The 27,278-nt window shown below is 41.6% G+C and overlaps 1 protein-coding gene across 3 annotated transcripts in view; it reads left to right on the top strand.

Annotated features, from left to right (window-relative positions):
* The window catches only part of LOC122415653 (box A-binding factor-like), a 78,299-nt gene that overhangs the window by 24,585 nt on the left and 26,436 nt on the right, over nucleotides 1-27,278 (top strand). The gene's annotated exons all lie outside the window — the stretch shown is intronic.

Raw genomic sequence — 27,278 nt, 5'->3', positions numbered from 1 at the left:
TAAAATTAACATTGCATTTTTATGGATATTTATGAAATTATGAAATTTTTGAATTTATTATTATTTATTATTAATTTAATTAATTTAAAATATTAAATTAATAATTGTATGAATTATGAATCGAAATGATGAATTTATGAGATTGACGTTTCTCGTTTACTTTTTACAAAATCTATCATAAACATGAATTTTTACATTTTTTCTTGCATGCTGTAAAATACCCCACTTGTCTCTGAGCTTTCAATTTTCGCTTGGCAACTCATCATCAAAGTTCGAATCTAAAGAATGACATTTCAAAATCACAATAAAAACCTCTCAAAATTATAATCCACGTGTTTTTCTTCTCTATAAAACTCGAGAAAAATCAATGGCTGAAAGCGATGCACTGGAAGCTTCAACAAGCAGCTTCCATGGTTTTACTTTGTGGTTCATTCCACCATACACCGAACTACCTGAATTGCTTCTCGGATCGAAGGAAAATAATGAGAGAAAAAAACATGCTGTGCATATTTATATGCACGTTACGAAGGCGCATAGTTGTAGCGCATAGACGTGAATATATGCACAATAACCGAGTCACAACCATCATAACGAACGGCCGTGCAATGTTTTACGAGTTCCATAAGGAAACGTCGCGTTTCCTCCCTCCCTCTCTCTCTCTCTTTCTCTCTGCTTCTCCTTCTCTCGCGATTGTTCTGCATTTGCAGAGCAAAAAAATCATTGGAGTAATTGCTCGAGAGAAGTTATACACGAATGTGCTCACTTAATACCTGTGCACGTGTGGATTGTTCGCTAGCGAAGGAAGGGCCGGACCGGAGTCCCTTTGCGTTGGCAACAGTGCGAGTTACGCCTTTCTGTCTCCGACCGATGAATCCAGGCAAAATGTACCGTAACGAGATCGAGCGTTCGATGCGTCTCACGATCCTGCGAGGTCGTTAAGATAATCGACGTTATAGGTTCTCGCGATCGAATCTCGCGGTTCGAATCCAAGAATTGAAAAGTTGAAAAACATTTTTTATTATCAATTCACTCTTGAATATAATGATTAGACAAAAAGTTGAAACTGCAGGATTTTCCAAAATTTTCTTGCCGCAATTTTCGCATTTTTTGCACACGTGGTAGCGAGAAAAAAAAGATAAAATTGAATTTAATTTCTTTGTGGAAATTCATGAAAAAATACAGCAATTCAGCACTCCTAGAGGGCTTCGATTCTTTTCTGTCCTTTCAATTTTCTAACGGTGCGTTATAGAAACGAATGGAACAATGCTCGTAACTGGGTTGCGCTTTTGTTTTATGTTTTTTTTTTCTTTCGTTATTCGCGCATAGCTCTTGGAACGAGCACGAGCTTTGCCGCCCTCTGCGAAGTCGTTGGTCGAGCACGTTGCCATCATCAAGTGGTTTCACGTTCTCCGCGATGCTATAGCTCACCCAGGAAATGTTTAAACAGTGCGCTGCGGGAGTCGTGCTCGCTGTTACTCGTCGATAACAACTGTAACCCAAAAAACTATGCTGCTTAACGAACGTGACGGAATAACGAGGGTTTTCCGTTTTCCATTGAAATATTCACAAAGGCACGAAAAAGAATGTAAAATTTCCAAAAATTTCTTTGAAATCTTTGCAAAACAAAATATTTCCTTGGACATTTATTCAAACATTATTTTGATTCGAAATTCTCATTATTTTCCGTAACTTTTTTGAGCCTGCGGAAGCTTAAGGTAGTTCATGCACGAAACGATTTTCTTAATAAAGTTTTGAAATTTACACAGAGTTTCAATGGCTAGACTGACGCGCATGTCAAATTCTAAAGATTTCATTTTATTGATTATTTAGATAAACGTCTTTAAATATGAAGAAAAATTCACAGGAATTTGCGTAAAAAATCGTTTATTTTTTTCATCTAACGAATGAACGCTTCTTACGAAGTTTAGGAAAAACGTACACGATTATAATAAAGTGTATAACGAAGGTCTGGGAAAAAATTCGAGACGATTGTCTTACTAGCAATAAAAATATATTACGTTAAAGATTGAACGAAATTGGTAAAATGAGCAACTTCACATTTGCTTATTTCGGCATTTTGTTTCTTCTTGGCTCGGTCCATTCCTGTCACAGCGTTCTGTCTTTTATTAACACTTTTTTCTTCATCCATTTCCCTTTGTGTTTACCCATTCCGCTCTCCAAAGCGATTTTTACACAAAGAACGATAGTAAACATTTATAATTCATCATTTATTTATTTCACGAATGATTGAAGTGGCTTGAAAAATGACGAATTGGAAATTCGGCAGGGAACAAAATTGGAGATTTACTGGAATTATTCGAGAGTTTTTTCATACCGTTTCGTCGGACTCCGACGTTGGAAACTTCAGCGTCATATTTTATAGCCAGGGACGAATGAAATTTTGGGTTCAGTCAGTGATGGATCCCCGTTCAATTAATCGCTTGTAATTCCATTCGCCAAAAAATAAGCTGAAAAAATGTACAATTTTGAATGAATAACTCTGACATTAATTTAGAGTGATAATATCTTTAAAATTTTTCTTTTCTTTCTGAATCGCAGTGGAAAAGAAAAAAAAACATGAAATTCAAAGATTTCCACGGGGGACTTTGGACGTTAGCTCGACGTTGGAGGGTCTCGGAAAAAGGTTGGCTGCAATCGCATCGGTTACACTACTCTCGGTACAGAGTGTGCGAGTCCGTGACGAAACTGGGGCGAAGTCGCGAGGGGGCAGAAAGTGAAGTGTAAATGAGCGCGCGCGAGTTCGAAATGACGATTCTGCGGGCTCATGCCATCTGTGTTTCTTGCATAGAACTGCGTCCCCTTTTTCCCTCCCGGGAGCGAATGTTGAGCAATCGCGTTGATTACGTAATTGCTGAATGTTTGATTGACTCGTCGCTACGCCGTTATTCCCCGGTCTGTGTTCTCACTTCGCCGAAACGCTGATCGATTTTATCTGTGAAAAATGAGATCGCGTTCGATACGGTTTGGAAGCTGGTGGCGAAAAACTTGGTCAATTTTCCCGCAGCACGACGTCTTGCGTTCTCGCCCCCCCCGGTGGACACTTTCGGCATTCGTATTTAAAGAAAATATTGCGGATGGTCAAGATTCCATGGGATTTCATCATTGCGCAACCGCCCGTACAGATGTTTTGGTTTAGCGATGCGCCAGAAGAGGGAAATTAAAATGCAAATCCTCTCAAAGTATCGCGAGAAAGGGATCGTCGAAAAGGTTTTATGGTCCAACTGCGTCCCTCGATTTCGTGTCCACATTCATATACGCGACACACCGAATAGAGCGTCTTCGATTCTCAACCTCGTCCTCTTCGCTCCGCAGACACTCGGCCCGAAATCCGGTGGTTTCGCGTCCTGTACATCGCGTTGTCACAGCGAAGAGCGTTCCTCTCCCTCGCTGTCGCTCACTTTCCTCTTGCCTCCCTCGCTGCTACCCCGGGCACCGGGTCATAAACTCGTAATCCCGTGCAACACAAAGCAACCGCCGTAAAATAATAACGAGGCAAATATTTGGCGTCGTCCTTTGGCGGAAAGTGTGGCGCGTCTCTCGCTTCACTCGCGTTGCGTCGAACCGCCGCCGCTGCCCAATCCTACGCTCTTCCTTCCCTTCGCTCGCCATTCATCCATTCGAAGCTAGCGTGCTACCTCCGAGAAGCCCTGGAAAGCCTAAATCGACCAGGCGATCACAGGATTTTGCAGTACTCCGAAAAACTTTGCTTCTTTGCTGCCACCTTAAATGGGGCTTTCTCGAACGACTCAGGATCACGCAAAACAACATTTTTCGAATCTCGATTTTCCGTTTCTTTGCAACGATTCATTCGAGTCCAAAGGTTTCTCGTTTCTCTCACACGGAGAGAATTAAACGGTAATATTTAACGTGAAATTCACTGTAAAATTGACCGGATATATTTGACTGCGGGGATAAGTTAACAAAAAATATTTATTCCAGTATCGCACTGTAAAGTTTTTAATATTTTCCGGAATTTTCAGTTTTATCATAGCGAATATTGCAGACAGTGAAATTTACGGTGCTATACGGAAATTAAGGAAACGTTTGGTACATTTTACGGCGCATCACGGTTAAATGTCTTTGCTCCAACGTAGCTGTCGATCACTCGCGCTTCCGAATTCCGTAGCACACTAAATCGGCGATTTACACACTTCAACTTCATGCAATATCGTTACTGGGCGGTAATTTTTCAAATTTCATTCTCTCCGTACACGAATTGCTGGTTCGAGGTTCATTTCCATCTGTGTGTCAACATGCAGCTCGTCCTGGCCTTGAGCTCGATACGATGTTCGAGTGAGGCGATCGCATCGGTCCCTGGGACCGTTTTAATCCCTCGCATCGATCGCGGGAATCCCCCAGATCGTACTCTTAGGGAATAATAAAAAGATTCCATTAGACGGGCAAACATTTCAACAAAGTTTATTTCGAGACACGTGAGTCTTGTTAGATTTCGCATCACACTTTTCATGCTCGGCTCGAACTGACGAGAGCGTTCGACCAATCTTGACAATAAGTCTGCCTCGGACTTCGATTTACGCTGCCGGATAACGATCGATTATATATACGTATGATGATTTGTTTCTTGCTGCTTAAATTTACCTTTTACTTTTTAAAAACCTTCGCAAGCCCGCCAGGGGTTTCATGTTAGCTTCCCAGACTCCACTGTAAGGCCTCTGCGTGGCTTGGAAATTTTCTACGTCGTTAAGGAGGGTGGCTACACTCGTCAAAATGATAAGAAATTGATCAAATTTGGTTATAATGTTCTTCAACATCAAGTCCGGAGACACAATTTTTTTCAAAATTTTCTTCTGCTTAGTTATCGAGTAATTACGCATTAAAGCAGATTTCTTATGCCCGGAATGTATACCTATATGTATGGAAACGCTATGCTTATACACTTGAACTTTAGTGATCAATTACTCGATAACTGTACAGAAGAAAAATCTTTAAAAATTTGTATCGTCAAATTTGGCCCTAAAGAATATGTTCACCAAATTTTATTAAATTCTTATCATTTTGAAATTTTTAATGTATTTAACATGGTTTAGCATGGCAACCTTGTATCGTCGGTAGCCACCCTCCTTAACAACGTATCGGTCATTTCTCAGTGATTTTATAACTCGGCAAGGTCCTTTAAACTCGGGGATGACTTTTTTGAAACTCCGAGTGTACTCTCGAAATTCTTAATAGCAACGTACATGGAAAGACTTTTATAGCAAAAATTACTATGTTTTTATAGGAACGTCGGAGCACATCGATATTATAATAATAATCGCTACAGAATGTGTCAAATAATTGTAAAGTTTGGGGAACCATTACCATAGTTCGTAGTAAATGACGCGCTGTACCGTATCAAAAATGAACACCGAGGAAATTTCGATCAAAAACATAGTAAATAATGAAATGATTTGATGAAAATTTAGTAGTTAACATAGCAGTCGTTTCTTTGTGCATAGTTTCGTATTTTCTTTTTACCGCACTGAATTTTGCTCAATAACATAGCCAAAATTCATGTGCACACCAATTATACGAGGCGTTGCGCGTATAAACATGAAAATTAACCAGTCGCACATAGTCAAATTTCGAGCAATTTGTCCAGTCGAATTCACCAATTTTTAACATTTCGCCAAAGGCACGAGTGACATTCGGACATCGATGAATCGTTCGATGTAAGAATGTCGCAGACCTAAATTTTGCCTGTCGCACATAGTAAAATCTGAGAGAACTGCTTTCGGCATCGCAATTACTATGCACTTTGGTGAAATGTAATAGAATGGCGATACAGAACAGCAAATTTTTCTGTGTATTCATCCGAAATATTCGTATAAAAGTCTCTCCGTGGAATCACCCTTCTGATAAACATGTGGGTCTTTTCGTTTATTATCGTGGTGTTTCCTGGGCTTTGTTTATGTTTATCTCCGTTTCGGCGCGGCTTAATCCGGGTGGGGTTCAATATGTCGAATAACTTAATTGTAGAACGGTCGATATTTCGAAATTTTTAAAGTTGTAATATCAGTTTGGAGAAAAATAAGTAATTCGAAATTCTTATTCCCGATCGACTATTCAGCAGATTGCGTGTTTAATCAAAAATTCCTTCTCTGAATTCGTATTTATCTGAAAATATATATTTCAATAGTTTTCATTTCGAATGCAATTTTAACAGACCATCCGAATGTCAAAAGTTCATATTTTTCAATTCAAAATGGAGAGTAATTGTTTTACAGACAGACCAGAATATAGAGTAGCAAAAAATCGAAAGTGAATTTTTCGAGCCTATAAAACTTAGATATGCGGAATAGCGATAGCTCGAAAAGGCGAAAGTCAAAATGGCGATGTTTCAAATTGGAGATCACCGGTCTGAGTAAGTGAGTGAGTGAGACGCGTATATTTGGAGCTCCACTGCATTTCTTTATTTTGATCGATCGACTTTTTAACGTTTCACTATTTGGACTGTTCGACTTTTTGGTGTTTCAGTATTTCGATTTCAGTAATATTTGGTCTTTCGTTATTATATTTTCAAAATTGTGAATTTTCACAGTATCGCTGACTGATAGTAATTTATGAATCGACAGAGTGATAGTCGAATTTTTGAAAAATCGATATTTTAGTCATCGTCCTATGGGCGATTATTACATTCTATTTTCGATGTAAACGTGCTTCGAACCTTACAGTTTCTGCTTTATTTATTTTCGGCATTCAAAGCTCTAGTCGAATCCATCTGTCTCCATATTATCATTCGAAGATTATAAACTCGAGATTTTAGCTGTTCGAAATTTTAGCCATTCCAACATTTGATCCCCACCCCTTAATCCAAAATTTCTGTGCTTGCCCTCAACATTTTCTTCGACACAATTTTGGACTTAATCTGATACTTTTCCGCGTTGGTTTACCCCGAATAGGAGCTTGCTCGTCGTTTCGCCAGTGGCCTTGTTAATCGAGTTGTTAATCGCGTACTCTACATCATCTATCACTTTGTGCAAATAGCGCCCGTACGAGTCGTCAATAAGTTTACCAAGCATCGGCCCGATTACTTTATTCACGCGCTCCGTTTGCCTGTTCGCTTTCGGGAAGTCCGTCGCAATTTTCATATGCTGTATGTCGCGTTCCTCAATAAACTCGGCAAATTCGTTAGAGGTGAAGCTTGTTCCACTGTCGGACACAATGACCTTGGGGCGAGTATAGTTAGCAAAGTGCTGTCGCCCAGACAATTTACAACTTCCCGAGTGGCTGTCGTTTTCGCGTGGCGTACAATTTTAAGAACTTCGAAAAAGAATCTGTCACGACGAGAATGTACTTCTTGACAAGGTGTCTGTTGTCCACCGGGCCACAATGATCGATATGAAAAGTTGCGAACGGGGGACGTTCCCCTTTGGAACAGAATGCAAATAGCTCTCGTGTTTCCCGGTTACGGGGTTGAACGCAGTGCACTTTAGGCAGTCCTGTATGTAAAATTTTACGCGCTCTCTCATCGCTGGAAACCAGCACGTTGCTTGAGTAGCCTCGCACGTTTTTTCTACGGCCACATGGCCCATTTCGTCGGGAACGTAGCAAATCGTCGTTGCGCTTGCGGCGGACTAGCCCATTCCGCATTTCGCAATTCTTATCCTCGCGTTATTCTAGTTTTGCTTTAAATTCTTTGATCGTCGGATCGCGATTTTGGCTCAACGATAAATTTAGTACTAGAGTCCACAATGCGTGCGTTTGTCTTTTTTGTCAAGGGACATCTTCAAAGAATCGCAGTCAGTGACGACGATTTTAAACTCGATTCCCTGAAGATAAATCCTGAATCGTCTCAAAGCATAAATGATGGACGGTGTTTCCAATTCGACAATTACTCTTGTTTATTCCGCAAAATCGATCACGTGATTCATCCGGAGGGTCGATGGCATCGCCTGGGACGTATTTTAATTTGATGTGGCTCACCGCACTCCCCGTGTCCACCAACGTTCCTATCGACCATTTCTTTTGAATGTCGTACGAAGAAGTCTTGTACGTAACCGAACGAAAAAACGCGTTATGTTCGAACCTCTACGATATTGACTCGGTGTTGCGTCATGGGCAATCTTTCGCTCGGTGACTCGCTTCGTGACAAACGGAGCACGACGAGTCCTTTTTGTTTCTGGGCAACGGGCAGTTCGGCATATTAGGCGATCCTCTGAGTTGCAGTTGTAACATTTTCTCGTAGTCTCGCCCTCTGCTGATGGTTTTGATGATCCTCCCTCAGTTTTTCCTTTGGCCCCTTCGATCGATTTTTCGTATCTGAACGCAGCGAAATCTTTTCGAGAGCCTCGAAAAGAGATTTTTGCGAGTCAAAGTTTTGCAAGCGAGCTTGACTCTGTAAATGAACGTCGGGAATTCCTTCGATGAGATAATCGATGACTTCGTCGTCGGCTATTGGGAGCCGGTTCGCCAATACAACGTTTTCGTGTTAGCATGCGCTGAACGCGATTGGGGCGCACGCCATTGTCTTCCCTCGAACTGCCTACGGGGCGACACCTTATTCCCTCGATGCTGGTCAAACATTTTCCGTAATTCGTTAACAATTCCGACAAACGTGAGCTGGATGTTTTCGGGCTTGGAGTGAAACCATCTCAAGGCCTTGTCTTTTTATTTGGAGACCGCATGAGGATCCGCGCGGTAGTGGCGTCACCTGGGTCGTGTGTGTCTTCAATGAATTCCAATTCTTTCTACCATTGCGAAAAAGTATCATTTGCGCCCTTAAAATCACTCAAAAGATTCCCCAGCATCTTTGTATCAACGCCGGATCGCTCGGCGTTTATTCCGGCATTCCCGCGCTCTCTTGCTCGTAGTTGATCGTTTTCGTTACGAGCCAGCTCCAGTTCTCGTTGTAATACGGCTCGTTCTCGACGCAATAGTTACAGCTCTCGTTGCACTATAGATCTTCCCCGTTATCCGCGCATTATTGCCTCGACGTCCATCGTCGTTGTTTCGAGCCGCTTCACTCCCCTGATCCGAGCCTCCGTTGCGTTCGGTATTCGCAACCACCCGCCACTCGGCTCAGCATTTTGTATCCTCAATATTAATTCAGGTTTTGTGCCACTCCTTGTCCGAGATCCCGGAGGATCTCTCTCAATTCGGCGACTTGAAAAGCACTCGGTTCTTCATAACTCGGTTATGCTTCATAAAATCCGTCTCGCAGTCACTCACTCTCTGTACTGGATATTCTTTGGCCTTTAATTCTTGCGTCTTTAGTGCTTTTGCGTTTTTTTGCGTCTTGAAAACTGCAAATTATTGTTCCACCACGGATTCTCTTTTATTTTTATTTTTTTATCTTTTTTGCTTTCTTTTACTGCCAAACTCTATTTTTGTTTATTTTATATGATTTATAATATTTTATTTCTGTTATTTTTCTTTTAAGTTTATTTCAAGTTTATCTTAAGTTTATTTTACTTGTATAGCCCTTTGTCACTTTTTGTGCTTTGTTTGCCTTCCGTAGGCATTTTGTTTTGTTATTGCTTTTGCCCAATGGTTTTTCCGTGGCATAATAAAACTCTGAATCAATCAATCTATTGAGACCTGTGTTGTACACTCTCTCGACTGTCCCGCGAGTAAACAACAAATACACCGTTTTGCTTAGCCGCGAATTTTCGACACTCGAATATTCTCCAAGTGGAACTCTTACCGAGTTCTACTTGGTTTTCTATTTCGATTTTCGCAATCTTTGATTTTCATTTTTTTCCCAATCCGTCCGATTTAACCGAACTCGTAAAACGTCTACCGCGTATCTCTTAAATCGTAAGATCGATTTTTCGTCGCGAGTTTATTTATTGGCGAAGCGTAAAACGCACGTCTATATCTCGGGCTGACGCGCGATATTCGCGCGATCCGAAAACATACGCGAAACAATAATACCGTTGGTTACTCATTTTTCGCACTACTTTTCGGGACTCGAGAGCCACGCCCATTCAACGGTTTTGCCACGGAATAGACGCCATCTTTACTTTCCCGACTCGCGAACTTTCGACTTGATTTCAATTATTACGTATATTATAGAAATACCGAGGTAAGTTTATCAGCTCGATCCCACTTCTGATATATTGTTAGGGAATAAAAAGATTCCATTAGACGGGCAAACATTTCAACAAAGTTTATTTCGAGATATGCGAGACTTAGATTTCGAATCTACACACTTTCCATGCTCGGGTCGAACTGATGAGAGCGTTCCTCGTCAACCGTCGTTAATCCCAATTCGAATCGGAGCAATACTCTTTCTTACGATATTTACCATTCGGTACCTTCACGCATACCACTCACAATCAGATGCGCAACGCACATACATACATTCGCAGCACTTTACGTGCGAATTAAGCCTGTCGAGGGTAAACCAGCCGATCTTTATACATTGGGTGTTTACTCACGCGCATATCAACCGTAAACATGCGTTAAGCGTGTTTGTATCGCGGGGAAAATCTCCGAGTTTGAAAACTTGGAGATTTGGGCAATTCCGCAGCTCGTGCTGTATTTGCTCGTTTAGATTTGCGGCTTGCCGGAAATCATGGCGCTAAATCTGCCCTACGAAAACACAGATTTTTCTCTAAAATTGAAACAAAGGACTTTTGGAGAATTTTGCGATGGTGGAGCTCGCGCCTCGAAAACAACTCGCTGCGAATTTAGCCGATAAAAAAACTTTATTTTTCGGGAGCATCTCGATCGTTTATCATTATATTTTTACGCGAGTTGGAATTTCTACACGTCCCAGTACAACGAGATTATTGTGGATTCGTCGCGCGCGAAAAAAGGCACGTACTTTCGCGAAAGACAAAAGAATCGGCAAGTCGAGGGAAAACAACGTGCCTTGAACGTGTTTTCGAGAAAAATATTTGTCGTTGCACTGAATTCTTCAAAAATTCATCAACAAACGCGATTATTGATATAATCACAAATTCCCTCGATCGATAATGCAAAGAATTAATGTCGGCGGATGTGGCGAGCGTAGCGATCGAATGGCCAACTAGCGTTACCACCATGCCAACGAATGGGGGCTGTTTAAACAGTTATTTGAAAACGTTATCAACCATTTTCGTATTCTTTCATTCAATAAAGAACAAAATCTGTGGAAACGTCCTCAGTTCATAAGAATCATTATTTATAACAAAATTTCGGATCGAATTCGAACGCAGGTTTTCCCGCTTCCATTGTTCCTCCATAATTCCATAAATCTTCATTTCCAGCTACTTTGGACTCTCGCAGGGGTTGTATAAGACCGGGGGGAGGGAGGACGTGCCAAGAGCCGCGTAGATTTCTCGTTATCAGACTCGAGCAGGTCCCAGCGCAGCGAAACCGGACGTCCGCCTTCTCAGGATGTGACGTCACTCCAATGGCAACTCCGCGCGAGTCGAACAAGCGAATGGAAGAAGAAAGAGAGTGGGAGACGTCCGCAGAGTCGTGAGCCATCGAGTCGAATGTTTGTAGTAACCGTAGCGAAGAGTCTCGCAGTCATTCGAGATTCTCGATCTTGTGAGGCTGCGGTGCGAACATTCCATGGCTGCGATCGATGTCACGCGACCCCGATGATATCCTTCGTTAGTTTATCTTCTCGTCCCCTCTTTTCGTTGGAAATTCGTCGCCCATTCTCCCTTTTCTCTCTCCTGCCAATCATTCCCATTGCGTTATTTTTAAGGCTCAACTTGTTCAGCCGTACGAATCACATAAGTGGACTTGTTCAACTTCTTCGCGTAGTTGCCATTCCTCGCGATGAAACGAAATCCGAGAGTTTCAACAACAGGGAGAGAACGCTCGTTTATTCTTCGCGGGCGTTCGAAAACGCTCGAAAAATTAACTCTCCAAAGAATTGGCACAGTCGAACACAAATTTTTTTATTCACGAGTGCACGCAGTCGTCTGACCAAATTCTGCCAAGGTTCGATTCGAGTTTTCGAGTCTCTTTAGCCTTTGTATAGCCAAATAGTGGCTGATGTTGGATTTTCGTTTGTCTTGATGGAGAAAAGCCAGCGGATTGAGATGATCTGAATATTTTTATTGACTCGGCGTTTATTCCTGTTTGACTTTTGAACCCTCCGACGGAATTATTGTCTTTTCTACTTTCTTGCGTTTTTCCCCATTGACTTTCCGACTTCTTGACTCGCGTCGCCAGTGAATTTGAGACCTCGTCTCTATTTTCGGAGTCTCTCGAGTGTCAAAAGTCACCCGCAACTTCGAGTTGGCCAAACATCTTAACTCGCCTTTTTCTTACCTGCTTGCGCAGCGCCCAAACAATGTCGAGTCGAAAAGTCACTTCGCAAATGTCATCCAACCGTACTCGGAAACTTCAGAATTTGTGGTCACCCTCTTTTCGTTATTTCGCTCTCATGCTCTCATGAAATAAGCTCATTTTTTCATACTAAAGTGACTTCGATCTCGTTTTTCGAGGATAAAAGATTCGTGGGAATTAGAATTCTTTAACGATACGGATCGGTGTAAAAAACGGTTGAAGCCCAAGCTTTAAGGGACATTGAATTTTTTCGTTGTTTTCATGAGATCAAGTGCAGCGTGAAAGATCGCGAGGTAATAAATAAAAAATATAATTGAGGGATGAAAAAGGGGGCTCAGGAAAGATGGAGGGGCGCGATGTGTTTATTGGATTCTCTGTCTTATTTTTTGTTTTCCGTGCTCCGGGGCGTTTCGACAAAAAGCATTTTATTAGGGTAAATGGGCCTCAGAGAACTAATGGGATCGTCAACCGGCTGCGCTCCTTCGAGTGCTCAGGTTGTTGGAAAAAAGCGTCTCGCTTCGGGTCGAACGAAGGAATATTGCTGGTGCATATCACGCGACTTTTTCTCGTTAATTCTCGGCTCTCCCTTTTTCTGTCTTTTTCTTCTCGTTTCTCTCAAGACCGAAATTTTCGACCCCTGACCTACGCTCCTCTGATTTACTGCTCCGCTCGTCTCGCCCCGTCGTCCCTTCGTTTCCCAGTGTCTCTTTCTTCCTCGTTTTTTTTCTTCCAAAATTTGCTTCTCTCGTGTCAAACCGCGAGCGCGCTCTTGAATAACCGATCTTTTTCGTGTTTTTTTCTCGAATGAAGTAACGCACGATTTACGGTTGATCGTTATTTAAATCTCCACTTGGCGCGATCTCCGTCGACGAAGACGAACGCGGAAAAGCGGCGAGGGTCGTGCGACCGGGAGTCGAGCGAGCGGCGAGCTCCATCCCGCGATCTAATTTGTGGCCAATGAACCGTCGAGCTTTTCAATTATTTATGACCCGGAACAAGGAATCGGCACCGAAAGCCGCTCGAGTCGGTCTCCCCTCCGAGCGATCGAGAATTCCTTCATTTCTCTAGAAACTCGAAGAAATTGCTCAATTTTGTACCTTCGATAAATCTCGGAGAATCTTTCAATAAGTTACAAAAAAACACGATTCCAAGCAGGCGGCTGGTCCAAGCGCGACGCGCAACGACGATCGTAGCTCAACAGCAGCCCGCGTTGATAGTCGCACACCGATCGGGGGGTGTGTTGAGAGTCTTCCCTTTGAGGAGCGGCGCCAAAATTGCCGAAAAATCTGTGTCAAGCGTGTAAAAAAGGCGAGATAAAGCGAAAATCGTGGTGGAAGGAAGACCACACTTGTTGTTCGAGGTTTGAGCGAGCGGTGAAAAGAGGCAACGCGAGGCATCGAGAGAGATTGCGCCCCGCTGTGGGTTTCGACTCTCAATCGTACGTCGTGCACGGACCGCTGCAACATCTTCTCGAATTACGCCACGCAGTCTGTGTTGCGTTCTTCGCGGCTGAACCAGCACGAAAAAAACAAACCTTCGGTTGCTATCGAGCCTCGAATGGCACTAAATTCATCTTGCGCTGTCGGCAAACACTCGGAATCTTCGGAACAATATAAAGAGATGCTCAAAAGATTATTGTCAATGGTTCTCGGCCCATGACTCGCCCTCGTGGCAAAGCTATCGCAGGATTTATCTGGGGCACTATTTTCCCAACATTTTGTGCTCAAGCTCGGATCATCGGGACGTTAAACTCTGCGTTTATTCCATGTTCCCGTTCAGGAAGTTCACGCGAATCTAATAGAAATCGAAAATCCCAACAATAAGAGCTGAAATTTGGAAATATGCTAGAAATATTCCCAGAATTATTATAGGATTCGCCGTCTAGTTGTCGAGAAAACACTTAACGAAAATCACATTTTTTTAAGGGCAGACACACTTTTATTTATTTATGATTTAATGAAATAGGTTCCTCCCAACTTTAAAGAGCCGAAAACGAGAATAAGATAATATAATGTTTTTAGATATATCAATGATGTCTCGAGAAAGCCTTGTTATCGGTGAAAATCACTTATTGGGAATGGAAAAAGAAAAACACTTATTTGAGGTTAACGAGTAATAACGACATAAACGGTGGAAAATTTGACAAGACGATGAGCCAGCTGGTTTGAGACATGGATATGCATACGCATATATAAATAGAAAATGACTGTTGTCACGTTTTGGTTGACGATTTAACTACGCAAGTATTCCAACCGCTACAATTATATTAAAAATTTATCAATCTCAAGAAATAAGTTACACATAATTTTAATAATTGTTAAAAGAGCAAAAAAGTTCAGTTGCTTTTATGAATCACAAGTAACGCATGATCTTCCTTAAGGAAGTTGAGGCTGTACAGTCATTTTTTTTACCCAAAAGTGATGACCTGTACCTTTCAAAAGCTAGGCCAGTTTACAGTTTCGCAATGTTGCATGCACTTTAAAGAAAAGTTGGGGAAAAAAAGACGAAAAACTGGTGAAAGCTCAGTCGAAAACACGAACAGTGACGATCCTAGCCTCAAAAAACTGCACGGAAAACAGATTATTATTAATATAATCTCAGCAAATCTCCTAATAAATTTGAAAAAAATTGACATTATTCGGCAAGCCTTGCTCATGTTGCCCAAAAAATTTCATATTTTTAGTATCATTTTTAACGGAGATATCACTGAATGTGTCTTGACTTCCATAAGATTACATGTTATTTGGCCCAAATTGTTATTGATTTTTCTCAGCAAAGACGCTCCTAAACTGTCTGAAAATTTGACTGATTTTTTTTTACACTTCACTTTATAAGATGCAATCGGTTTAAAAGCGGTGACGCTAAACCATGTTAAGAATATTAAGAATTTTAAAATGATAAGAATTTCATAAAATTTGCTAAATGTGTTCTTTAAAAATATATAAGACAGCTTAATTTTTTTTAGATAACATTATTTGGCAAGTATACAAACACAATTTAAAAAAAATTTTTTTACCACTTGGTTATCGAATAATTGAGCGTTAAATCGAACCTCTTATGCATGAGATGTATAACTGTACATATGTAAACTCTAATTGCTTATACACGTGAACTTTAGTGTTCAATTACGCGAGAGCTATGTGGTAGAAAAGTCTAAAAAGATTGATATTTTTTAATATCCTATTAAAGAATGCAATTACCAAATTTTATTAAATTCTTATAATTTTGAAATTTTTAATGTATTTAACATGGTTTAGCATGGAACATTTTATCGTCGCGATCCACCCTCCTGAACGCTCAACTATACGAAAACCATGTGGTAAAAAAATTTGAAAAAACATTGTATTTGTGTACTCGATGCCAAAGAATGGTATCACGAAATTTGATGAAATTCTGATTATTTTGATTTCGTGATCCACCCTCCTTAACTGCGTGTGGCGAATGAGTTGAGAACTGAGCTCGTCGCTGCATACGATTCTTGGTCGCGGATCCGACTGTGAGAACTCGGTGATTATTCCATTTTCGTCGATTAGTGGCAAAAAACATATTTAAATAAGGCCCAAAGAGAGCACCCTCGAAGTTAATCACAAGAAGTTTGGTAAAAAAGGCAATAAACCGATCACAACTGAGGCCTTAATGGCCGATTTTGAAGAGGCGTTTTTTCACCGCGTCGAGTTGCTTTTCCGAAGGGCTCGGTAGTCCGTGCTTATCGATTCTTCATAGCTCGTATATTATTCGATAAAAATGGAGAGCGAGATCTGGAGATGGACGAGTTCCGATGATAAGTAGGCTCCGAGACGACGTTCCTGCCTTCTTTTTTCCCGATGTCTTTACCCTCTCATTCCGAAGATCATGCAAGAGAAACGAGGATCGGAGAGCTGAGAGGAACTAATGGGCCACGACGAAGCCGTCGAGAGCAGCGTACATTTCCTACAGCTTCGCTTCGAGTCGTCGGATGAAAAAAATCGTAATCCGACACTCCGGGCCCGAGCTCTCGACACTCTTCGTCTCGAGTTCACGCCTCGACGTGCCTTTCGAGTGTCCCCGAATGCACGCAATTCCCGACTTTGATCGATCGCGAAATCCCTAAAGTAATCGACCTCCAGCATCTTCAATGACGAACCACGAATCGTTAGTACGATCCGCAGAGCAGGGACGCGCGCCGTCGCACCGTTCCACATTGACGTCGCATCAACGATACTTTCGGAGAAACAAACGCCAAGAACATTTTTCCTATCCCGAACTTTACGATTCTTTGGAACCCCATTCTCCGAGCCACTTCTAGGACCGCATGCATGCTATCAGTCTCCAATTGCGTCTCAAAAATCCACGCACCAGTTCCATCCTGCTTCGGCATTCGATGCGTGTGTCGGCACTTCGCAGTCTTCTTTTCCCTTTTATTTATTCGACGTTTTACGTGTTAATGGGAGAGTTTTTAATGCCTGATCTGTGGCAATTACTGCGACGAATTTTCATCCAATTTTTGCCTATACATTAAATCTATTGAACTGCGGGATAAACGGTTTCAATGTTATTTTAAAAAATAATTTAATATCCTTATTCCATACAAGAATCCCTAACGCAGTTCCAACTTCGCTTACCCTACTGTTTTTTAGTTATTAATTAATTTGTGAAATTTCGTACTTTGGGGTCATTTCGAACTTGTTTGGGGGAATTCCAGACGTTCTGCTCTCACCCCATATCGATTGAGTTTTACAAATTTCGTATGATATTGAGTGGAAGGAATGAACAACGACGTGGAGACAAAAAAGTTTTTTGTTTTAAAAAATATGAAAGCTCACCATTCGAAGACTGGATTACGTGAATCGAGTGTGAAATGTGGACTCACAAAGTCGCGCAAGCGAAAGTACGAGTCTCGAAAATATGTTTGCGATATTTTTAGCAATTTCTAGTGCAATATAGATTCAGCCCAGTCCGGAATTAGCCCGGAAGTTCAGGGTAAATCCGAATTTTACGGAGTGTTGCTTTTTTTCTAAATATCGAGCAATTTTTTCATCTATTTGTTAAAACCTACATCGGAAATTGTGAACAAGATATCGATGCGTAAAATAGATCGAAAATTTATTTTGAAGTTTCATCATGTCGTTGGTTTTTAATCAATTTTCTTTTTAGGCCGTCGGAATTACCCCAATTTCCCCTAAATTTAAAATTTCGTTGGATTTTCATCGGAATATGAGGTCACAAAATCGCTTTTAGGCGACAAAATCAAATCGATCGAGAATGTTTGTTGGAAATGTTTGAAAAAGTGGATTCTTTTCATTCGTTCCCTTTTTTCGGATTTTCCGGAAAAGGATGTGAATGCGTGAACGAGGATCTACCTGACTCAGGGGAGAAGGGGCGGCGGGAAAAGGGAAAGCAAAGTGAAATTTTCCGAAACGTTTAATTCTTCTTTCTTGGGTTGTTTCTTTGACCTTTATACACAGACTACTTCCGGTATAAATCTCCGTTATTTATATTTGCACCCTTTCGTTTTCGAGCCCCGTGCTAATGAGCCCCTCGACGCGTTGCCCTCCGATTCGTCGCCCCTTTAATATTTGCTTTTTCAATCAAGTTTCACCCACTGTGAAGCTCGCTCTGTTTTATTCTCATGTACGATGCACTCGTATAAAAGAGAACTTTTGTGTTTATGATGCTCCGAGAGTGAGAATTCAAATACGAGGGATGAAGAATAAATATTTTTTCTACATCCACGAGCACCGAGTGTGGGAAATCGGCGAACTTTATTTTTCTCACAACGAGTCATAGAAAAAAGCTACGTCGACCGATCAGTTCGGCTGAAAGTTCTTGCGGAATGTTTTCGAAGACAAAATGCGAATCGAAAATGGGCTTGAAGTCCTGCTCGAGCAGAAATGCAGAAACGTCGATCGTTTTCGAATCTTCTGCTTGCTCGGAGAGATCATTTGTTTATGACGAAATATGTAAAGCAGAGACAACACACTGGAACGAGCGAAAGAAAGCGAGAGAGCTGTGATGATAAATGGGGGTTGGTGACCTCGCTCCGGTGACTCGAGCTTATATTTCCTCCTCGAGCCAACACAGAACTGCTGCTGCTGGTCTACGAAACGTCATAAATCGATCGCTTCGCCAGTCTCAACACACTATCTGCCGATTTTTATGTATCGTTTCTCATTATTTACTTCACCGCCGTTTCTCAAAAACGGATATTCCACCGGATCGAATATTCGATCGAAATAATCCGGGAAACAAACATTTTTTAATGGAGTTTGGTTGCTCAAGAGCCAAAAACGGTTTTTGGCTCCTTTTTTCGTGAACGTGACCACATAAAATTTATGAATCTTTGAATAACCGGCAAGTTTTTGTACAAAGTGATACAAAAACGAGAGAGTGTGAAAAGAAGGGAAAATTTTTAATTTTTCTTCTTTAAAAAGTAAACGGCCGTAAAGAGTGTCTCACAAAACTTAATGACTCGTACGAAGAGAAATCATTGTGTGAGGCCTCGACGATCCGGGGCGAACAAAAATGGTGGTTTAAATGGTTAAATCTCATGTAAATTTTATTTCCAAGCGATTTTAATACTTTGTGTACGTGAACTGTTTCGGTGCCTCCACGCTGAAGGGGGCCTTAGTTCGAATATAATGGGGCCAAAGTATTTTTTAAACACCAGGCAGCCTCTTTTTTGCCCGGGTTTTTAATGCTTTTCTGAGAGTCAGTTTTTCCTCTACGCTCGCTGCAGTAGACGTTCGATCCGAGCTATAAATCTTTATTAATGGCGTATATAAAGTCGAGGACGAGGTGACAAACTCGAGGGTCCTCGATTCGTGCGCAACTGCGGCGAGCCCCGAGAAAAGTGGGCGCGAAGTGGACCGACTGGAAAAAAGGAAAATCGTTAAGTTTTTGGGAGACGAAGAATTTTCACAGACGCGCTCGATCCTCGCAACTCGACGGGTTCTTCGTGCACTCGCTTCAATCGTTCTCTCTCCCTCGCGCATATATTCTCTTCAGAAAGAAACGAAAAAACGTTTCCCTCATTTTTCGTACTCACACGTCAGAAAAAGCGAACACCCCTCTCTGAAGAGGGTTAAAAGTCTTCGTCGCCATATGGGTAGTCTCTTTCTCGAGATGCGAAGAACGCCGGAGGGCAGTCAAGACGAAAAAAATTTGGGCCACTGAAATCCTGCTCAGTAATCCGTCTTCGTTTCCCTTGATACTTTGCATATTGGCAAGAAATCTCTCTTTTCTTGCTCCGAGCACCGCTTCGAGAATGAATTCATCCGATCGTTCACTCGATAAATAACGACCACGAAATACAACGTTTGGGAGGAAAAAATTTCATCATTTTTCAACGTTCTCCTCAGTGTTTTTCCACTTCTTCATTATTTTATATTTCATGGTTGTTTTTTCATCGTTCTTTCTCGAAAATAACTCCGAAATGAATAAAACTTGTAATTCTTTCATCCACTTTGAGTTTGAAAATCTCCTGAAGGACGGCAACAATTGTCGAATGTTCAAACATTTGTGAAAAATCTTTGGTCACGATTAATTTGCAGTTGATTTCGCAAAGTTTCTATATCCGCTTGCGAGCAGCGGTTAAATATAGTCCCGAAGTTTTATTATTATTATTATTATTATTAAACACGATCGAGCGATCTTAACCATGGAGCTTGAGGAATAATGAAAATAATATTAAAATTAAAAATACGAGGGGAATGTAGCGGAGGAACCCGCGATCGGGGTTCATAGGTCCCGACGGGTCAGCGGTGTTGTGGCGGTAAAAGCAGCTCGAAAGCAGCAAATATCTTGGTCGTATACGGCTCCGTGTAAATGGATTTTTAAAATAATGTACTTTGCTACAAATCCCTCATAATTATCACGAAAAATTCAGTTTTGAAAATTTATAAAATATTGAAAACTCAACAAATAAATGGTTGTTTGGCGAAAACTTGAAGTTTTCTCCTCTCTCATAATCAACACCGAAAAGCCGCTTCGAGGTCCATCAAATTTGAAAAAATTTACCAAAAAAATGGTTTTTATTGGTGAAAACGTTTTTTCCCTCATTTCCTTTCGGAGAGAGCGGAAAAGATTTTCCTTCCGGAGAAAATGACAAGTTTTCTCGCCCGTTGAGACTCCGTTGACATAGCGCGGACTCGAAATTTGGCTGTCGAAAGAAATCTTGGCTCGACGAAAGGAATCTCGAAAGAATTTTATTTATTACTGATTACGAAGATCGAGCAGGCGACGGACGAGGAATGGAGCGGTTGCCGCGGTTGGACGGCGCGTTAGGAGAGCGCTTCGAGGAGAATGTGTGGGTACTAAAAACAGGGGAGATGAATGTGTACCGAGAAGAAAATCCGCCATTTCTATGTGAATGCGTGTCTTATCGTACGAAGCATTTAGACGATAAGAGTCGAATCGTTCGAAAATTTGAAGAGCGGTCCCAAGGCGATCGCTACAAAATGAGGCAATATCTTCGTTGACCCTTGACGGGGTTGCAAGTCGTGCTTGACGAGCGCACACTCTGAGGCAACGTTTGGTCACTGAAGGGGAGTCGCTGCTTCGCAGAATCCAGAGAAAAAGAGACTCATCAAGTTTTATTATTCTCAATAATCTCTCTAAAACTTGTCTCGTCTGCAAAAATACGAATACAAAAGCAACTTCAGATAAAGCGAAGTGCGAAGCCCGCAAGACGTGCGATTTCTCGACGCAGTTTAACCGAGCTATCGGAGAATCAGGAGCCACGTATATTTTCTCATGCTCGTTTCCATTCATTTTCCTAATCACTGTTCAGACAAAAAAATCGTAAACAAGGTAATCAGGAGCGTGTCGCACGAGACTGTGGGTCGCGTGGCAGGCTCCCAACGTTACTATCGTTCATCCACCTTATCGTACCCTTTTGTGTGAAATAATGCCGTGCTAATCGCAGCTTAGGATTACTCTTCCGGGATGTTATTCCGGCGGCGATAGATTCGATTCAACCTCGGATTCAACGGTTTCTTTGCGTCTCCGCTCGTTTCGAAAGATCGTGAGCAAGGAAGAGGAGCGCTGTCCGTATTTTTGGAGAAATCGAGGATGCGGGGAGCCCTTGGAGTGTGACAACATCGGGCGCTCCGTCTGGCAGAGTGACGCGCGGGCGAAGCGGAGTCTTTGCAGCCGTCTCTCGCAAACACGTGCGAGGAAAGCCCTCGGCAAGGGGGTGTTTGCATGTTTTACGAGCCGACCGCGTCTCGCGTGGCTCGGAATACAACGGAGAATCTCACCGGGCTGCTGTGGCGAGGGGAAGACACCTCGCGGCTTGTGTACACGCGCGTGTATGCACACCTCCGCGGCTTCGGGCTTGGCTCGAAGAGCCGGAACGAGGGTCGGCCGGACGGGCGGTGCGGGGGCGGGAAAAAAGGTGGAAACGACTCCGGAAGGCGATAGCGTTCTCCGGGATTGAAAATAACGTTTTCTGCCGGAATTTCGGGGCGAAAGTTCGCAAGTCGTCGTGAAAATCTCCAAATACGGAGCCAGAAATAATACGTTGGATAAAACCGCGCTGATAAAAGTGCAATCGCAGTCCTGCGATTAGCCAATTGCGCGATAAGGAAAAAACTAGATTCCAATGTTTCCGAACTAGCCGCGCGATGTAATACTTGCTGTTACTTAGTACTCAATTAACCAGAGATAAAGATAAGAAACGTGAAAGAAGATAAGTTCGGAAAGGCGCAGGGGCGCCTAGATAAGCCCGAGGTGAGATTAAATGCGCTGCTTTTCCTCGGTGTCACCGCGCGAGATTGTGCCCCGAGTGACAATTCGTTTTGCCATTATATTCAGAATAAGGTGCATCACCGACGGACGATAAAAACACACGCGATCATGAAGCCTGTACATATAAACACGGCACGAAAAGGAGCGAGAAGATCGACCCGAGCTCGTCGTCGTGAGAATCGAATAGCCGCAGATTAGCCTATCTTATTCTGGCCCGCGCCCGGTCACCGCGATATATACCAGAGACGAGCGAGATGAATGGACTCGTCCATTATTCTCTATAAGCGTCCATACCGGGACTCCAGTGCGTATACACATGAATACGGGTGTGTCTGTAGCTCGCGCGATAGAGCGTATCATAGCTACCGAGCACGCGGTCGTTTTGTAGTAAAATTTGTGATACACAAACCCGTCTGATCCGCGCACCGAGCTCGCTATCAACGCTCGCTTCTTCTCTCTCTCTCTCTCTCTCTCTCTCTCTCTCAGCTACACGTGATTTTATGAACTTTCTACAATCAGCTGAGCTCACACGTTCGCCTAATCTGCTCCTGGCAGACATCGAGGCGACTTTTCTTTTTAGTAATTAACGATATTGCGACGTTATTTCTTTGGATAAGTTCATTATTCTAGAGAATCGTGATGGAAAGTCAAATTTAATCGAAGGTTCGAAAGCACTACGGGAGAGCTCTTCGGGCCTCCGGAAATCCGGGAAATCCTCCCCACTCTTGGCGCGTCCACGAACCTCTCGATCACAGTTTTCCGCCAGCGCGTGTATGCGAGCGAACCGGAGGAAAAAAGGTGAACCGTCCTCGTCGCACGAGCCGCGCGACGGTCCGCACCTTCAAACGCTCCTTTATATATGCGCGCTTGTATTTTACGCGGGTGAAGAAACACCTGGCCTCCGCCTTATCGGAAATACGCACAGCACTCGCAACTATAGGCTCGTATAACTTTGTGCATACATAAACTCCCCGGAGGACTCGGGACGGACCTGGTGCATGCCTCTCGTCTCTTCGACTCTTCTTACACTAGAACGCTTCGGAGTTTGCGATTACTTAACATTAACGACCACTGTAGTTGAGCGCAACGCGCGACTCGGCTACTCATTTTTCCTCCTTCGTCCTCGTGTTATTCTCAAGGATATTTGACATCGCGAGCACAATGCCTGGCTGTGTTTCTCCTCGCATTTCCTGACCCCCGAACGAAAAGGTCGATTCAAGATTTCTTTTCGAGGGAGGACGGCCGGGAGAGCAGGGAGACATTTTTGGGTTTTTTGTAGTTCCATGCGGCTGATTCATCTCCAATGTTACAGCAGGACGTGAGTTCGATCGAACTTTTTACAGACTACGCGGTGACCGGACAGATTTTTTGACGCTGCAAAAGTTTCAGCGGATTGTGCGTGGGAGCGAAGGAAAAAGGTCAATATTTCTGAATGCGATGGCAAAATCAGTGGATTAGCAAAAATTTTGGTTTGTCAAAAACGCTTTTTTATGGCGACGATTTGTTGTTGCAGGTACGAGAAGAGATTTTTGTACGAATAATTAGGTCATCATCGTCAGGAAAAATGATGTTGAAAATATAAGAATTACGAAGCCTCCTTAATGTTTGCAACAGTAATGCAAACATTGAAACACAGAAATTTTTACTCCCAACTACACTGAGAGACTTTTATAGCAAAATTACTATGTTTTTATAGTAACGTCGGACCACATCGATGTTATAATAATAATCGCTACAGAATGTGTCAAATAATTGTAAAGTTTGGGGAACCATTACCATAGTCCGTAGTAAATGACGCGCTGTACCGTATCAAAAATGAACACCGAGGAAATTTCGATCAAGAACATAGTAAATAATGAAATGATTTGATGAAAATTTAGGAGATAACATAGCAGTCGTTTCTCTGTGCTGTACGAAAAATTGCATAGTTTCGTATTTTCCCTTTTATCGTACTGAGTTTTGCTCAATAACCACCAATTATATGAGGCGTTGCGAGTATAAACATGAAAATTAACCAGTCGCACATAGTCAAATTTCAAGCAATTTGTCCAGTCGAATTCACCAATTTTCAACATTTCGCCAAAGACACGAGTGACATTCGGATATCGATCTATCGTTCGATGTAAGAATGTCGCAGACCTAAATTTTGCCTATCGTACACAGTACTGACTCGGAATAGTACTGCGTACAACGCTAGAAAAATCAGAGTGAACATAAGAAAATGTTCAACAATCGTGAACGCATTTGATAATTGCTGCGATTTAGGAGGAAATGTTGTCATTTTAATATTATAATTTTCAGCATCACTTTCGTACTTTTATAATTTCAATGATACTGCGAGACAAATTACAATGGCCCATAGTGACTTACTTTACTATTCTTCCCCCTCCCCACTCGTTTGTAGAACTCTGTTTATTAAGGAGGTTGAAGCGTATCTTATGTTAAAACTATTTTCCAATTTTGCACATTAAAATTTTTTAAACAGAAAGCTTAAGACAGTATTAAACTTCTGGCGTGATATGCCGATGGTTCACCGTCGTGAAATTGAGATATTTATTGTTGAAGTTTGCAATTTTTTGAAAACTTCCACAAGAACCCATGTTTAACCTTGTCATTTTCGACAATGAATATCTCGATTACTAGGCGGTGAAACCTCTTCAAATTTTTCACACATTATTAAGCGCTATTCAAGAAGATAAACGTAAATTTTCAATTAATTATTTTGGAATAATAAAATCTAATGTATTTTTCGTATCATGTCCTATATATATCGCTTCAACTTCCTTAATTAGCAAGCATTCCGTGCAGCGAGCAACGAAAGTGATAGCGTGAGAAACCAGAAGGATTTACGCAGCCGAAATTATTGAGTTTTCGTCTCATGTATAAGTCGCTTTTATAAGAAATTTGTAAGGTAAGCTAATTTTTTATTTTTTATTTTTCTCTCATAATGACTGCACGCAATACGACGCCAGAGTATATTATGTTGCGATGTGATTTTATTCATGAGACGTGATTATGTTGCCAAGTTCGAACATTATAGGGCAAATTATGAAACGGTATTTGCTTATTTCCATCCACGCTCGTTCAATAGAACAATTCTTTGAAACACTGTTAGTATTGATATTTTCATTCGCTTACAGAAATAACTCAATTTATTCCAAAACGAAGTTCATGGTAACTTTTAAAAACCTACCTCAGGGAGAGCAATTAAATGAGTTTGTGCGAGTATGATTATCGAAAGATCGATTTAGCACGATATGATTTGGATGATTTACAAAATCAGAAGGAGATAATTATTTAATCATTTTCTAGGATACCCACTGAAAGATTTTCGTCTCGGGCTAATGAAGTTGTCACGACATTTCCCGGAGAGCCCTCTGAAGTGTATTTCACTGTATCCAAAAGCGTCAAAACTAAAAAAAAAAAAAAAAAAATCGTCAGTTAAATTCGGTTCTAGGTATAAGGATTTTCTGTACACGTACACATTTTTATTGATAAAATATACGATGATTGAAATTATTTAGTATTGTTTCCTTTACATTCTACTTACGAATTACCAAAATAAAAATCACAGCAAAAGTTCGTATAGTTATATAAAAATTTCCGCTTCGACCATAGGACGGAATATCGATAAAGAGCCATAATAAAATTTGGTTCTGGTGCATAGCAAAGTTTTATAAATACGAAAACAGTTAAATTTCCATACGGCGACACGTCAAGTATTTGACTATGTTTAAATAACATGTTTCGTGAACCGTAGGTCACTTCCCCCTCAAATTATGGCTTTTCTATGAATCAATATGTGACGTTAAAAAAATTAATGTAACGTGGACGTGGTATCACGTTAGCACAAACTATAGTAAAAATTACGAAAAATCGAATTGAAAAATTCGTATAATAATAATAATCTTTCCGTGTAGGAATTCTCGGTTCGCATTCGACAGTCGAGGTCAAGCAGGCTGGGTCTCGAAATACGGTTGAGACGTTAACGCATATTATTACAGTTAATGAATTCAGAGGTTGGTCTGAAAGATCGGAATGTTTTGAAGTTCATAAGTCACTGAAGTCTGGAAGAATATTCAAGTGAAATGGTCCACCGTATTATTCGACGTATGGAGATCCGGCATGAACTCGCGATTCTTCTCGGAGCTTCTCGCGTTACATAAACTTTGAATTGGTCTTTCGAGCTACGCCGATAAAACGAAATAATAATAAATGCGTTTTCGCGTACACATGACAATTTGCGATAACCCAATATTTGGTCTTTCGCGCTCTCTCCAATTTCGGTAATTGGCTGTTTTGCAAATTTGATTAAACCGAGCGTAGTAAAATAATCGAGAGTAATCACGAAAATGTTTAAAACTGATGAATTTCGCTTTTTTTCGTTCCCGAAGACGAAACGAATGTGAAGCGAGATTACTGCGGAAATTCCACCCTCCGAAACAACCGACCGTTTTGTGCATCTGTGGAACGCGACGTTTTTGGTGACCCTTCGATGCCAAAACCCCCGACTTTCATCGACGATCGATATTTTCCTCGGTCTCTTTTGCTCGGGATACAACTCGAGATAAATTCACTCCTCAATCGAGAAGAACGATAATGCCACGGAAATAGAGGAGGAAAAAATGTCGGAAGATGTGATCAAATTGTCATTATAACGAAGAAAACAAATTCGTTCCTCCGATCGAGAATATGAAAAGTGTCAAATTGAACAATTTATGAAAAAAGACAGCAAATAATGGAGCGAGGACAAGTGTCTGTTCTGGGTTCGTTTAGACTGATAATAAGGATGGACCTGACCTCTCCAACTCGATTAGGTAACGTCAATAAGGTCGGACCAATGTCGAATTCCCGATAGCGCTAATCAACGCACAAACGCGTGAACCCTGTCAATTAAATATTCGGATATCGGAGCGTATACTTAGTACTCGTTGGGAAGGAAAAAAATACCAAAATTTTTCTCCCCGAAGAGATATTCGCGTTCGTTATCGTCGCCAAACTTCTGCCGCTGTAAATTGGTCCAGCATTCTCGCGAAGATTGTTATATTCGTCGCGATGAGAAAGAACAATAATCGAGGCAGTTATTTCACAGGAATGAGCAGAGCTTCGAAAAATGAGTGCAAAAACGACGATAATCGTCGCCGGAAGATTTTTTCGAGTAATTTTCGCACACCCCGAATGTGGGGTTGAGTGAAGCAATAATTTCATCACGTAAAAGAGAAAAAAACTAGAGAAATAGACAAAAAGCGATCGCGATCGCGAGGATCGTAAAGCTGGACCTGCCATCGGCTCTGACCCTC

This window comes from Venturia canescens, chromosome 9 (genome assembly GCF_019457755.1).
Source record: "Venturia canescens isolate UGA chromosome 9, ASM1945775v1, whole genome shotgun sequence".
Classification (NCBI taxonomy): domain Eukaryota; kingdom Metazoa; phylum Arthropoda; class Insecta; order Hymenoptera; family Ichneumonidae; genus Venturia; species Venturia canescens.
Note: the sequence above shows the minus strand (reverse complement) of the source record. Positions and strands in the feature narration are given on the sequence as shown.